At 42.0% G+C, this 15,501-nt stretch overlaps 1 protein-coding gene across 2 annotated transcripts in view; it reads left to right on the top strand.

Annotated features, from left to right (window-relative positions):
* Window positions 1–15,501, top strand: part of FAM107B (family with sequence similarity 107 member B) — a 59,308-nt gene that overhangs the window by 28,688 nt on the left and 15,119 nt on the right. The window lies entirely within an intron of this gene.

The raw sequence follows: 15,501 nt of genomic DNA, 5'->3' as shown, positions 1-15,501 counted from the left end.
TGTGTGTTGGTCTTTGTAGTTGGAACCCTTTTTGTGACAAGTGGCATTAATTTTCTACAATTCTGGGAGAAAGCAAATGGCTATCTATTTCTAATTGCTACTGGTTGGGAATGTGATATGTGTGTAATGCAAGAGAGATTGATTAGACTCATTAATGACACGAAATGAAAATGTCAGAGTATAAAAATAAGCAAGAGAGTTGTTGCATTTTTTATTACGCTTTTGCCTTGAGTTTTGCATAGTTGAAAAAGGATCATACACAAAAAGGAATCTTTCCCTGAAAAACAGAACATCTGAGAAGAAAAAAGCCCTCTCAATTACTGCAATAAACTGAGTCCCAGGAGATTGGGGAGTATGATTTTTTTGAATAATTGCATGCAAAAAAATATATATAGGGGGAAAAAATAGAAGCAATATATATTCTGGTTTAGAATCACAATGAGCAAACTGGGTTGCATCTCTTCATGAGCACAAGATTGTTTCCAGGACTGGCAGAAGCAATGGAAACACTTCCAAACAGATCCTAGTGATTCCATGCCTAGAAGATGTGGAAGGAAATAAATGTTCTTATTTTAGTGCATTATTTTCTTTAAATAAGCTGCTGCAGTGCCTTATTGCAAGAATTGAGGCCTTGCTTTAATAATTTAAAACTTTTTTAAGACTAGGATCTGATGTCCAGACCCTTCTCCCTTTACCTGACCACTGAAGTGCCATCAGTAGCTGTTAGTCCTGAATCCTTCTGTCCTGCTGAGAGCCATCCAAGTACTATTTTTACAAAATGGCAAATTGAATGGCTTTCCCTGCCAGCCTCCCCTTTCTTCCCTCCACAGACTCTTACCTCTGAATTTGTGGCCCAGGAGGTTTGGGAGGCAGGGGAGCCAGGAGCTCTCTGCTCTGTGCGACTCTGTCCTGAGCCTGTGACTTTCTGATGGGAAAACAGAGGGAAGAAGTACATACTCCTCTGCCGTTGCAAGGGGATTTTGGGATAAGCTTGTAAAAGCCTGAGGGGGTCAAAACCAGTCTTGATCAGTGCAAGGCAGGAGAGACGAGCTCTCCCTGGGAACAGAGTGGCCTCTTCTGTATGGCAGTGGGAATACCTGCTGCCTCTCAGTGCCTGTCGTGGAGACAACGGCCTCAATGAGAGCATTGCGGGTTTTCTCATGAGCTCTGTGGTCTCCTCCAGGTGTGCTACAAATACCTGCTGCAATGGAGATTGAAAAAAAATCTGGGGAAATGATTTTTTAATTTCTGCTACGTTTGACTCCTGCTCTAAAGAAATTGTTAGTCTGCCTGCTTATGTCTTCTGGTGTCCCTGTGTTAGCGAAGGCTCAGCTCTGTGCTCACACTGGAACTTAACGAGCCAGTTTGATATTCTGTATATTCACTAGCATTAAATGTCAACACCTGGGGCTTAAAATCAGATAACAACTGGGTTTAAATCACATCTTGTTTTGGATTAAGATCAAGAATGAAAAATTTTGGCTCAGAAACTTCTTTGGAAGGAGGAGACAGCAAGGGTGTGTAGGTGTGCTACAGCTTGCCCTGGGGCAGGGAAGGAGCGAGGGGCCTCTTGAAGTTCCTTACAGCCCGATTTTCCATGTTTCTACAAAAATGTGATTACAGTGGTTGCTGGCTGTGCAAATTGCTGCAGATAAATTGCTTTTGGCAACTTGTGTGTGTTTTTTGGCTCTTTCCATCGTTGTAGTTGATGCACTTTTCCATGGGAGAAGCGTTACAGGTGCATCCATGTGGGTCTGCAGCATTGTGTGCTGTGACCAGAGGCTTCCCAAGGCCATTGCTCTTGCCAGCACTTCTGCATGTGTGACTTTGTGGGGAGCTGCAATATTAATATTGCCCATATTCCCTCAGGAGTCAGAGGAAGATAAATTGATTTTAGTAGACTGGCTCCAGCTAAGGCCAGCTGAGAGTCTAACCTGATGCTATTTGTAGCTGTTATTTTGTCTGATTCTGTAATCTCATTGTAAAAATTTGAAATCTTTAATACATGGGCCTGATTTTCCATGTACACCTAATTTCTGAGCTCCTCAGTTCATGGTACACAACCTGAGCTGCATGTAAGCGGCCTTTGTTTAAGACTGCAAATACTGAGGTATTAAACAAACACCAAAATAAACAAACCCCCAAACCAATCAAAAAGCCCCACAATCCCTCCCCACCCCCAAAAAACCACCAAGAAAACAAAACCCCAAACCAAATAAACAACAAAAATTGAAACATCAACCACAACAAAACTACCCCCCACAGAACCAGACAGTAAGAATATCAGGTTGATCACCTGAAAACAGTATTCTAAAAGAGTGTCTGACAGTTTCCAGCTATTTGATACTGGGAACTCTCTGTTCCAATTTATTTTTAAACAAGTGCTCTGGGAACACAAATGAAAATGTTTCAAGTATTTCCACAAAGACTTATTTTAGTAGAATTTATTCTAGAAACTCATTTTTGTTGAAAAACATTACTGGGCCAGATTTATCCCTGGAGTAATTGCCCTTGATTTTTAATAGCATTGCAGGAAGAGTAAATTTGGCTTGTGTTTAATTTATAACACAGGAAATATGTACAGCTACAGAACATCTTTACCCAGGGCATGGTACACAAGGGGAAAACATGCATGGTTCTATCAGTACTTTGTTAATTTAATTGTAACAACAGATGCAGCATTTCATTTATTTGACTGTTGTTACCGAGTTGCTAATCCAACTCTACCCCAGCTCTGGGGCCCGCAATGTAGGAAGAACAGGGACCTGTTGGAGTGAACACAGAGGAGGCCCAGAGATGGCTGGAGCCTCAGAGGGCTGGAGCACCTCTGCTATGGAGACAGCTCAGAGAGTTGGGGTTGTTAGGCCTGGAGAAGGGAAGGCTCTGGGGACACCTTACAGCCCCTTCCTGTACCTAAAGGGTCTACAAGAGAGCTGGAGAGGGATACTGGGCAAGGTGGAATGGCTTTAGACTGAAGGAGGGCAGATTTAGATTAGGTATTAGGAAGAAATTCTTTACTCTGAGGGTGGTGAATTGCTGGAATAGGTTGCCCAGAGAAGTGGTGGCTCTTTCTGTCCCTGAAAATGTTCAAAGTCAGGCTAAACAGGGTTTTGAGCAACCTAGCCTAGTGGAAGGTGTCTCTGCCCATGCCATGGGTGTTGGAACTAGATGATTTCTTAAGTTCCCTTCTAGTCCAAACCATTGTATGATAGTCAAAGTGTATGTCCGTTTTCCCCAGCTACAACACTGAGTGAAAAGCCTCAGACCTTCTTGAAATGTTAAGTAGTTTTGCAACTTCCTCTGTCTCTCTCTGCCTCAATAATCTAGTATTTTTGCTGATAGCACTTGGTTTTGAATCTGTGAGATGTAAATCTGTCTTCCTTTCTGCTTATACCAACACCTGTTTCTTCCTGTGTTCGAAGAAAAGTGCCACAAGAGAGACTTTCTTCCTCTTTTCTTCTTTGTTATTTTTTATTCTCTCCTCCCTTTTTAAATAAACTGTGAGCATGTTGTAACCTAAAAACAGAGGTCTCTAGGAGGTGCAGTTTAGGCACAATTATGTTCAGTGGCATTTGGTATGTGTTCAAGAAAGTGCTTCCATTAAAGGCATTTCTTAAATTGGAAACCAGAGTAGTAAACTAGTGAGCGCTACTTGTGTTTGGTGGCCTGGAAATAACAGAAATATTTCTATTGGTATTTCCAGTGGTGCGGTTTAGATTGCCTTCAAACAGAAATTTGTGCCTCTTGCTTAACCAGGAGGCACAGAAATGAGATGTTTCCAGCTGTGTTACGGGTAGTGGTATGTGGCCACATCTGTGGTTGGGGAGAGCGGTAATTCTGCTCCAGGGCTTCCTTTGCTTGTGTGGATGTCCTGGGTCCAGGAGCGGAGCGGCATCTCTCTCACTGTTGGATTGCTTCTGTGCACCAGTACAAGCACCCCCAAAATGTGTTTATCCCATCCTCATAGAAATGTCATCAGTCAGAAGTCGTGGAAGGCTTTGAGTTGGAAGAGACAGTTAAAGTTCATCTAGTCCAACCCCCCTGCAGTGGGTAGGGACATCTTTCACTCAGTTGTGTTGCTCAAAACTCCATTCAACCTTGAACACTTCCAGTGACGGGGCATCTGTAGCTTCTATGGACAACCTGTGCCAGTGTCTCACCACCTTCATCATAAAACATTTCTTCCTTGGTGACCCTTCTCTCCAGTCCTCTAAACAGTTTGGTTTCCACGTGTGAAAGCCCTTTTCTTTCTTTGATTGTCCTAATCTTCGGGACTTTCCACAGTTGCTTAATGGTTTACTCACCTTCCTGCACAGGGAGGAGAGTCTTTTTTCACTCATGTGTAGCGGGTAGGAGGGGGTTGTTCTTCAGTTCAGCCTCTCTCATGCTGTAAACCATAGGAGCACATTGCTGTCATTATTTAGATCACCACTTCAGACCGGCAACGTTAATGGCACTTGCAGTCATTTTGTTATCTGGATAATTAATCCACAAGGATTGCACACAATGTGGTGAATAATACAGGAAATGATTAAACTGAGTATTTTCCATGGTTTTACATCACACTGTATGTGAAGCTGGAAGTAACTGGCATGCTGGAGATAGTGTAAAAAGCAGCAGCAGGTTGGATTTGTTCAGTATTGCTGTAGTTTATGAAATTTCAGCTGCAATATCTAACTCTTTTGCTTTTGAAGGGACCTTCCCCATTCCTTTTAAAAAGCAGTTTGGGAATCTAGGTTCTCTGGACTTCTCATAACCTCAGTGGAGGAAGGCGAGAGTGTCTGGAAGCTGTTTGAGAGTGATGATGTTTGACTTTAGTGCTGAGCATAGCTGCTTTGATTTGCCCTCTGGATAACCATGCTAATGCTATAAGGAGCTTGCTTTCCCATTTTAGCTGCAGCAGTTAAAGGCCTAAAGGTAGGTGACATGAATGCTTCTATAAATATGTGTGTTTTAATCAAGCCATTGTTTATAATTAGATAATAATCATAATGGTATAAATAAGGGTTAGAGTGGATATATAAAAGGTCTTAAGCAAGAGAGAGACAAGTGGTTGATGTCTTCAGCTTTTAGCCGAGGTATTGGGGAAGATTAGGAGACAGCAGTTGCAGCTGAACAATGCTGATTCATCAGAAGGGTAGAATGAGGTGTGAGAAATTGGATGAAATTCTTGTTGCCTTGGCCTTCTGTGTCTGCCATACTCATTTAATATATATCCTGCTTCTCGAGTCACTTGCTGAAGTAATGAAGCTGTCCCATGGGAAGTTTTTGGAAAGGGATATTTAAAAGACATGTTCAGAGGTTTTCTACTAAATGGATGTCAGCACTTTCTAGCAATAGAAAAAACCCTGGATGAGATAAACTCTGAAATTTGCATCGATCTCTTTCCCTGATAAAGAGTCTGTGCTGCAGCCTTTACAAACTTACCTATTTTGTCTCTACTAGAAAACTACTAACAAAATGTTACCTCCCTACTAGTGAGAGTGGTACTTCTGAGGATGAGCAGGCACATTTGCTGGTGTGCATTTTAGTAAAGCTGCTGTGTGGGAAAGTTCATCCATTGATTTCAAACTTTTAATGGTCTTATTGCAATTTTTTTATCACTGTGTGAATTTAACTAAACATTGTTTTCCTGGAAGCACTGTGTTTTCAATGGTAGTAAGTGTTTATGTTGAATGGAAGCCATGGGAAAGCACTGAGCACAGTAGGGTGCACATCAAAACTAATTTGCAGACGTACACTTCCTGAATCAAAACCTGTACCCCTGCCCAGCCACAAAGACTTGCTGTTTTTGCCACCAGGCCCTGAGGTGTATGTGTAATTAGGTATGTTGGTGAGATGGAAATGGCTCTTGAAAAGAGGGTGTTTCACCCAAAACTATGGAGTTGATGGTGATGGTGCCTATGATGAGATGGTGCCATGCTGGTGTGCTCTCGTGGGGGTGGCTGTCACCCTGCTCAAAGGCACATAATAATGTATCTCAGGCAGCCAATTTGCAGCAAACAGGTTAGTAGTGCTGGCACGGTCAGATTTGGGGATGAAGGTGGCAACCAACTTTTTTATCTGGGAAATCTGAACTAAACAGTTACCTAAAATGTGAGTGGGATGTTACCTTTGTGTGAAAGATGAGCTGACGGTTGTATCTCTCTGGAGGGACACAATGTTGGCTGAGTGCAGTCAGTAAAATTTGCAAAAGTTCCACTATTTATAAATCCCAAAGGTACTTACAGCAAGGTAGAGTATATAAAATGGGGATAATGATTCAGTCATCTGTGTAGACTGATGGAGCACAGTGACTCCCTCAAGTATGTGTGAACAGTGAGGTTGCTCTAATTTTTGTTCCAATTGCTGTTTGTAAAATAAATGTATAACATAGGGTCTAATGAAACTTGAATAGGATTGATATTTCAGAGTTACTGGGATTCTAATCTTTTCGTACAAGTTGTTCTGTAGGGTTGAAGGGAGCTGAGTGTCTGCACTAGCTGACTGTGGTTTTTTTGTTCTCGCTCTGGAGTAACTCTGCTTGATACTGATACAGATAGATCCATGTGCTGAGTTTAACTAGTACATTGCACAGAAGAAGCTGCAGTCCCAGCTGACTGTGCCTGTCTTTTCTGAGGGTTTTGCTTCTTCGTGGGGCTGTTTGCTCATGCAGGTACAGTATCAGCTGCTGTAGGGTTTCTCCAGTATGAGGAGCTGGGACTGGCTGGAGCAGAGTGTTGTCTGCTGGAAGGATCCTTAAGACGCACATCTGGATGAACAGACACTGTGTTCAGCCCATATTCACCATCTTCATTTTCCAGTTGCAATGTGGTGCCATTGGTACCTGTGGTGGTGCTGCTCTCAGCAGTGCTGGAAGGGTGCAGGCGAGAGAGCAAGAAGTATTAATGACAAGTCTGTGCAGGGGAAGGCTCCTGGATTACTTCTGATAGCCTGGTAGCTTTCATACCCAATGCCTTTCTAAACTGGAAGTGGATCCTGTTGCTGCCTTTGTTGTGTTTCTGTGCCGCCTTTCTGATCTTTTGTGGGGATCAGTGGGACAACATCCTCTGTGCAGACAAGCTGCTGGGTTCAGTGTAGCAGGTCAGAAGCCTGTGTTCAACATCACATATGATGATATGAAAAAATGGCTGGTTTGTTAACATTCATATTAAAGGATGACTATTAACATTCTTAGATTAAATGGGAATTAATTGTAGCAAACATTTGCTTCAATCTTAAACACTAATGTATGTGTTAAACTCACATAGGGGAAGTGGCTAAGGTGCAGTATTTACACCCTGCTGAGCACCAAGGCTGTTGAGGAATACACGCTGTGTTAAAGAGGACAGATTTTGACAAACGGGTCTCTGTCTTATTATGAACATGCTCAAAAAGAACATGCTGTATTCACCAGTGGGATAGGAAAGCCCTCAGGCTCCCAGCTCTCATTCCGGCTTTTCAATGTGGATTTTTGTCTTGGAGTCATTTCTGAGAACATATTTACTAGTGCAGCTTAAAAAAGCATGTGTTTAATGTGTCTCTTTTTGTTGTTGAGATGATAAATCCACAGACAAATAACAAAAAAAAAAAAAAAAATCACTGGGGACTTTGGTAATAACTTGGGAAGGAAGAAATTCATAAAAATAGGCTTGGGGTGAAAATAGTGTCAATCCTTTAGGCATGAGACTTCTAAATCCCTGGCATTTGTTTTGCAGCACCAAGAAGTTCACAGCCTCTGTGTTATTAACCTTAACATCTTTCTAAATTTTATTCTGTGTATCTCTTAATTCATAACTTTGTACCTTATTTTAAACATCATCATTTTAATTTTCTAAACTTATTTCAGCAAATTACCTGTTTGGATTTTGCCTCTTGATTCTAAAGCAAGCATTTGTTCAATCCTAGAAAAAAGAGTGCTTAACATGAAACGGCTCCAAAATGTCTGACAAAATGCTGCCTGTAATAGAACAAAGCATAGTGTTGTTGTAATTTATGATGTTTCTTATTTATTTGCTCATCCAAAAAAGCCTGTCTTGCTCTCTCTGCTTTTGGAATCCAACACGTTGTCTTGTGCTGACAACCACAGCTTGTTCCAGAGTAATTTAAGGCTCAGCAACTTGCTCAGCATCACAAATCCAGTTTTTGGTAGAGCTGAGAATAGAGCCTCTCTCTTCTGTCATGGCTCAGTTCCTCACTGTAATTGTGGGGCAGCTTTCCTACAGACTGAGCGAGCCTCTGATGTGACCAAGCCCATTATAATGAACAGTGCTGCTTCAAATGTTGATGAATTCCCCTCGTTCAGTAATTTTTTTGCAGTTTTAAAACATAATTCCTCAGTGAATCATGGCAAAATATGATTGTTTGATTTAAAAAAAAAAAGCAGATGTTAATATTCTACTTCGCAGTTTAGAATTCTCCACTGCTTGTTAAGCAAGCAGGTTGAGAAAGTGATTGTGTTGTAAGATCGTGGAAAAGCTGTGGTGTGTGTAGGAACTTGAACAACTTGGGTTAAAATGTTCGAAAGTGTTGTGGCAGTTTGGTCTGTTTCACTCAGGTTTATAGGACTAGTAGCAAGCCAAGAATTTATAGTAAAGGAAAGGGATTCTACCTCCTTTTATATTTTTAGAAACAGCGCTCACATTTGCAGACCACCTTTCCCATAGTGAGGTGCAACCCCAGCAATTAGCAATGCATGAGATGCCTACATAAATATCAATTCACCTTTCACCCTTAGTCATAAAGAAAGTTCTTCTTCTAATAAGTCCAAAACATCTTTGTAGGTTATGCAGTCATGGAGAAAACTAGTAATTAATGCAGTGATAGGAAGCATGAGAGGCAGTGCTTGTGAGATGTGACACGGCATGTGTCCGCTGAAGTGCTGACTATTCACCTGTGACCATTTGTTGGAGTGCTTCTGCTTGCAAAACAGGGATGTGTGTTTTTAAAAGTCTTGAAAGCCACATGGGCTCATCGGAATTTTAATTACAATTTCTCAGTGTGGTTTTTTTTTTGTTTGTTTTTTAGGGTTTTTTTAAATACCCTGTTTAGCTATTGAAGGTGATCAGGAAAAGTATGACAGAAACACCTCTTGCCATTTGTTCCGTCCTTCACCAATATCTGAGACAGTGAGATGATATCCTGCTGAGGACACTGCATGGTGACATTTTTAAGGAGTCCTTAACATGCAGTTTATTGCCAACATAGAAAGTTTGCTGACCTGAAAGTTTCTCTCTTTGGTTGCAGGCACAGCAGGTGCTCAGAGCCCCCCAAGTTGTGTTTTCAGCAGCAGAACAAAGAGCAGGGCTGGCTTCAGGCATGAAGAGGTGCAGCTGGCAGTGGAGGGTATGATTGCCTATCAATAGGTATTCATTCTATTAATTAAGCTGCTGCTGTAAAACCCAGCTAGAGGACAGCTTTTCACCGTGCCTGTTGTAAAGTAAGCTGAGTCACCTGTGAAATGTTGTTAATAAGAGGGCTCTAAGGCTTGGGAGGAGGCCTTTTTCAAGCCCTCTTCTCTTGGGGCTGGCAGCAGCCTCTTTCAGAGCCGTGGCTGTCGGGCTGTCTGTCTGTGAATGATAAATGGCATCCACTTCTCTGGAAGCTCTGTACGCTGCTTTTGTGAACCTTGACTAGCAAGAGCCAAGCTGTGACCTCACACTGCTTTTGTTCCTCAGCTGTAGGCATGTTATGATAAAGACCTTCAGCCCCTTTCTTGGCTCTACTGAAGTCTTGTTTTGCAACCCTTTGGTTTTTGTCTTGTTTTTCGTTAATTTTGAGCATGAAGAGGCAAGACTATGCACATTTTCTTTTCCTTTATGAGACCACTGTAAACTAGTGTGTGACTTTTTGGGATGTAGGTGGTTTGTTTTAACCATTTGATGGAGATCCCTGTAGTGCCTCTTAGGACTACTGAGAGCATTTTTCTTGTTCAACTTACATACTTCAGCATTCTTGCATTTCAAGTTTAGGTCCAGTTCAGTTCCACCTCTGTAGCACATAAAGCAAGTGAGCAGCTGCCCTCTCTATAGCCCTGGAGAAGGACGTGAGGAGCAGAGTGGGGGGTCCTACAAACTCCAGGGGCACAGCTCTTTCACAAGTGCTGCTGAGGAAGGACAGCCTGAGACTTTCCTCCAGGTGGTCTCTCAAGCAGAAAGGTAACAATTGTAGGAAATTCCTTTCCTGCCACCAGTTCACAAGCTCAACAAACAATCCCTTTGTGGAGGCATTGGGGTCCTCCTTCTAGTTTCTTACTCTTCTTTGCTAACTACTTGAAGTTTTTTTAACAGTTCCTTTCTGGAGGGATTAGGGAGTGGTGGTCTGTTTCTCCCTTCCTGAACCTTTTCAAGTCTTTCTAAAAAGACAAAAAAGAGAAAAAGTTGACAGAAAACATCCTAGAAACAGTCCTGTGTCAGCATACACAACAAATCGTCCTGCCAGAGTATATGCTAAAATCTTCCTTGTGTTCATGCTAAGCTTGTGTGGCTGATTTTGTTTTAGGTATTGACATTCTGGGTTCTTCATTTCAGGGGGGCTGAGAAGCAAAAGGAAGCTCACTTGTCTGAGTAACACATCAATGCTGTTCAGGTGGAGGTTTGTTTCTGTAGAGAACAACACCCTTCCGCCTGAGCAGTGAGGCAGGCTCTGCTGCCCTTCCACGTGCAGCCTTCTGGCTGATACTCAGCCCTGCCCTGGTGTCACAGCTTACTGATTTATGACCTTGCAGGAGAAGCTGCTGATTGTAGCTGCTCATCAAGAGCACCAGTGAAAAGTCACCAGCTTTGACAGATAGGACTGAGTGTCAACATTTTTCTCCATTTTTATTTTCTGTAAATTCCTGGTTTTCAGATCTCTCATTCTTCCCATCAAACAGTAAGCAGATGATGTTCCTCTACACACCGTGTGGCATGTCGTGTTCTTTGCAGGACGCCTTTTGATCACTGTTGCATTTTAATGAAATCATGTGTATCAGGCTTGGCTGTCCTAAGCCCACTTGTAGCTTCCAGGAGGCTTGTTCTCTGGCTGCCATACATGCTTACACCCACTCAGTCCTTTTAAACCACTAGAGCTTCGTGCTTTTGGTTAAGGTCATGAGGAGGGTGTGGAACAGCCTTTTTTAAAAAATTTCTTACTCTACCTCACTTTTGGAAGATTGGTCATCAGTTTTACTGGTTGTCCTCATTTTTGCTTTTTCCTTCAGGTCTTGTTTTCCTTTGTAGTGGCTTCTTTTTCCGCTGAGTTGCAGTGCAGAGCCTCATACTAAAATGTATCTGTGCCAGCTCAGAGTGGATGAAACAAGTCTGGGCAAGGAAGGGTGTCTCTTTGTGGACACAGTGCAGGCTGGAATGTGGATGTAGTTGCCTGAGCCAAGACTAACTCCTTGAGGTGAAGGTTTTATTTCTTTCCTGTGATTAAGCTGAGAGTGTGTTAGTTTGGAATAGCAATGGGTTTAAGGAAATTACTTCTTTTTGTTTCCTTTTGTCTGTTTCTAGAAAATCTCCCTGTGTTAAGAAATCAAAACAGGGGCTGGATGCTTGCTCTGAGCCATTTGTCACCAAAGAGAAGGAAAAAAAGCAAGCTTTGCTGGTGATGATTTTTTTTTTTTTTTCCCTCCTAGGAGAAGGGTTTCTTCCTAGAAAATGAAAAGAACTTGAGTTGTTGAGTTGGCAGGTAATTGATACGTATCTGCCTGGCCTGAAGAAGTACTTAACTTTTACATAACTACCTATGAGTCTGTTTAGGAAACTGGCAAGCTGCAGTGGACTGTGTGGTTTTCATTATGTCAGTGTTTTTAAACTTGTTGCAAATGGCCTTCTTTTATGGGTGGTTAGCATTCTTTTTAAGTTGTCATTCAGAGAGCCCCAGAGGGGAGGGAAGATGTGACAGCTCAGCAGATCGTGCTGTGCCCTAACTCCAGGCAGGATGCTGCTGTGCCCTAAGGAACAGCACGTGGCACGGAGCAAAATCTGGTTCAGCAGTCCTGCTGTGCTCCTTTGGCAAGACTTGGGGATTTACAGCACTGGAGTAACTGAGGCAGCATGAGAAATACTTTGCTTGCTTGGTCTCATTTTTGTTGCTGTAGCTAATGAATGCATAACTACCTGATTAATGCAGAGATTCTAATCTTCTGACCCCCTTGCAAACACTTATTAATTGCACTCATAGATTTTAAATTTGTAGAACTAGAAGGAATAATTATGGTCCTGTAATTTGGTCTCCCTGTGCAGCTGAACGCAAATCTTTTACTAAATCGATGGTTTTATTCCCCTCACTTTAAAAATGTGCTCCTTATTTAAGTAATTTTTTTTCTAGCCTCAATACTCAGTCATCAAAATTTCTCAAAGCATTGTCAGGCTTGTTGCTTATATGATTATTAGGCTTCAATTAATCTTCACTTCTTAAAAATCAAATGAACAGGGCTGTTAGAACAACCTCAATATAGGGCACGTTCTCCCATTTATAGATGTTCCTCTTCCATTTGCTTTTTAACTTCCTAATTTCATTATAACAAAGAAAACTTTGTTTGCTGTGCAGTTTGTTTGCTGTTGTTTGTAATGTTTACAGGGTTACTAAGTAACCTGCCTCTTCTTTTGCTCTGAATTTTTTCACATATATCAAAGGTAATTTTAACCTTTTTGGCTTATATCTGATATAAACTTCTGCCTGGTTGAATATTTGCTAGAACCCTCCATCACCATTGTCCTTGCTATCATCACAGCATCCAGAAGAGGATTCCTGTTCCAGGAGAATGACCTACACCCTTTGGTCCTGGACATTGTTTGGCCTCACTGGGACACACATTAGTCTCTAATCCTTCTCTCTAGATCATGTGAAAAAAATACAGAACAAGTGGAAAAACAACCACTATCACCATGTTTCTCTCTTCCCTTGAAGAATCTTGCTAAAGTCCTGTGAACTAGATTTTAAGGCTGTTCAAGATTCACCAGTCTCCTTTTAGGTATCTCAAGTCAGATGTTCGAAATGTTTGCACTCTCCCAATTGATAAGGGGCTGCTGGCTGCTCTGGATTTCCCTCTCTCCCTCAGAAATACCTGTTTCACATTAAACCTTTTGTATTTGAAGAGTCACTTTCCTCTAATGCTGATGATTACACGAATAGAATGACTTAGAAGTAATACTTTTCTGCTAAAATTGTGGGGGATTTAGTATGTTTGCTCTTTCAGTTCAGTATTTTTGTATATAAACATGGATTTGGGGCAGTCCTCCCCCTTCTCCCTCCTGAATTTTTTCTGTCGTGTTCCTGTTTGCAGAAAGTCCTTTACCACTGGGTGCCACTGTTTGATAGTTCTTCACATTTGCCTCAGTGAAGCCCTGAAGAAACTCTCCCCTCACTCTTTGGACTTCTGATTTTGAGTCAGGGCTCAGTTTTCATGTGGAATTCCATGTTTTAATGTAGTAAAATTTGATTCAAACAAACGTGTCCTGATTTTTAATTTCGTGGCCCACACTGATGGGTCTACAATGCTGATGGTGCACTGTAGCCACAGGTAGTATAAACTGATCTTATTTGCTTTTCTGCTCTTAAAATCTCCTTAAAAAATGCATCATTCCAGAATTACATACGAGTCACTGTTGACCCATGTATAAATAAATTGCTTGTTACCTTTGGGGATTAATCTAGTTGCAAACTGTGCTACTGAGTACCTTTCCTAAGAGGCATAATTTCAATTATCATCTCCTGAAAATCATGTTACTGTGGTGTTATAACTACCTTTGTAGTGTTTTGGTGAAAGTTATGTGTATGTTCAGTTGTGTGCCTTTGCCAGTCATGATTTATTCCTTTTGAAGGACTGGCATAGTTGAGAGGACAGTGGGGTGTGCACGACTTGCTGTTATTCTGAAGGTCAAAAGCACTATAGTCACTTAGGGCCTTTTGGATGAGAGGTGTCCAAAACACTGGGTCTTCTCCTTCCCATCAGAATGGCTTTCCACATCCCCAGCCCTGTCTTGGGATTTAGGTAATCACAGGATCCTTAGCAAAATGGGTATGAGGAATATAAAGTCCTTAAGAAACATGTAGGGAATTCGGGAAAGACAAATGATACAAGATGCACAGTGTGCATTATCTGCTGTTAGTCCCAGACTGGAACTGTGGTGTCACAGTGGGTGGATCAGAGACCAGGACTTAGGGAAGATGAGTGCTGTTCACAGTGCTGCTCTTCATCCTGTGTCTGTCTTTTCTGCCTGTATTAAAAATTAGATGCTAAGTAGTTTGTTGCAGTGAAAGTCAGTATCTTGAGTTTTGCCCGTGTCTGACAAAAAGGGGACCTTTTGGAAGGCCTCCATCTTCTCCTCTCTTAGTATTCTTAAAGCACCTTGTGTGCAGACCTCTCCTTGCAGTAGGAGGGGAGAGGCACTTTCTGTCTGCTGCCTCTTGTTACACAGCTGTAGTGACAGCTCTTTCAGCATTTTAACTTAGCAAGAGAAGAAAGAAATGCAACTATTTAGAGCTGATCCTTTCAGCTGGTTTGAAAGCCAATGGCAGAGAGCTTCCTTGCAGATCTTGAAGGCTGAGGGAAATTCTTGTCATTGGGGCTCCTGGGGTTTTTAGTGGAAGGTGTGAGGCCGTTCTTAAAGCTGTTTGTGTCTTCTTTTGCATCTTTCCCAAGTAAACTAGAGACCAAGAGGAAGGAGCCGTTCTGTCCTCACCAGCACTGCTCTCCAGGCATCAGCCTCTCTGGGGGTCAAGGCTGTTCCCTCCACACCCAAGACTTGAATGAACTTCAAAGTCCTGGAACAGAGACTGCCTGATGCTGTTTAAATTGAATGGGAGCCATGAGCAGCTCTTTGCATTTGAGAGAATTGTAACAGTGTGGAGCACTGCCCCAGATCTTGCACTCTGCCTTCCTTTAGGTGTCAGTGCCAATGCAAACATCTTTAAAATGACCCTCTTTCTTCTGGTTTCTCATTTAGTGGATGTTTTATCTGTGCTTTGTTGATGTTACTCTCGGCAGTACTTAAGGGAAGAAAATGAGTGTTAACTGGATCTCTGTCAGATTTTGAGTGGGTTAAGTCATTTTAATATCAAAAGCGACAACAGGAACAGCTTTAGGAGCCAGCAAGCTCTGCTTCTTTCCCTATCCTTGACATCACTGAGATTGCTTTGGGCTGCCCTGATCAAGTTAGCCCTTGTTCCTGAGAGAATTCTATGTGGTCTGTCAGTCTTTAGGCAGCTGTGGAACTAATGAAGCCATTAACTAAAGCCATGATACCTGGTGTCAGAGGGGTGCTGTGAGTTAAACTGTCCTGGCATGGGATGGACAGAACTTAGTCAGCCTTGGGATGGGATGTGAGATTTTGAAGTGCATGACAAGAAGGAGTAAGATTGGCCTTGCAGAAACGTGTGGTAGTTTCTAAGATGCTCTTCTCTTTCATGTGTGGAGCCGTAAACAAAAGCCAGATGCCTGCTAAAGGGTTTAAAAGGCTTGTGATGTTAATTTTGAAGAACAGTAATGTAGTAAGTAACCTGGTAGCAAGATAGTACTCAGGGGGCAATCCCAGG

This window comes from Corvus kubaryi, unplaced genomic scaffold (assembly GCF_017639235.1).
Source record: "Corvus kubaryi isolate FWS band 111438036 unplaced genomic scaffold, C.kubaryi_AGA036_p1.0 135, whole genome shotgun sequence".
Taxonomy (NCBI): Eukaryota; Metazoa; Chordata; class Aves; order Passeriformes; family Corvidae; genus Corvus; species Corvus kubaryi.
This window is presented reverse-complemented; position numbering and strand designations above follow the sequence as displayed.